Consider the following 668-nt stretch of genomic DNA (forward strand, 5'->3'; position numbering starts at 1 on the left):
CAAGCCCTTGCCGTTCTCATCTTTGCTTCCATTCACGATCCCGACACCCCTCACCTCTAGCACACTTCTTGTCGTGTTGTGCCACCCTCAATCTGTCGATTTTGATCAGCGGGATGTGTTGCGGTTGGGCCAGTCAGTTCTCGCGTCAAGCCTGCGAGGTACCTCGCGTCAAACGCCAAATTCGCCAGTTGTCATCATAGGTTGTCATGGCGATGCCTTCATTTGTGGGGGTGCCCAGCACCAACTACCAACGCACGTGGCGTACAGGGGAGTGTAGTGGGAGTTCGTTGTTCGTGCTGCGCAGAAAGATCTGCTTCTGAACGGTGGTGGGATGTACAAAGTGTGCTGTTGTTTGGGTGTCGTAAAGCCGGGTTAGAGCCTTTTTACTGGCCCCCTCTTCGGCCTTCGCCCCACTCGCTGTCCCAGTCCCAGCTGGCCGCCGGCGGGGCCGCGGCAGGGAACGGGTTGGGTGAGATGAGCGCTGAGAGCAGCTCGTCCATCTCGGCTTCGCCTCGGCCCTGCTTGGTCGCGGTGCTGTCTGGTCGGCCGCCCATGTTGGTGGATGCGCCCGGGTCGGCGTAGGGCGTGTAGGGTTGCGTGGCTTGAATCGTGCCAGCGTGGTTGTGGTTGTGGGTATGGTTGTGGCCGTGGTTGTGTGCGCCCGGCTC

This window comes from Acanthamoeba castellanii (genome assembly GCF_000313135.1).
Source record: "Acanthamoeba castellanii str. Neff unplaced genomic scaffold scf7180000083641, whole genome shotgun sequence".
Classification (NCBI taxonomy): Eukaryota; Discosea; order Longamoebia; family Acanthamoebidae; genus Acanthamoeba; species Acanthamoeba castellanii.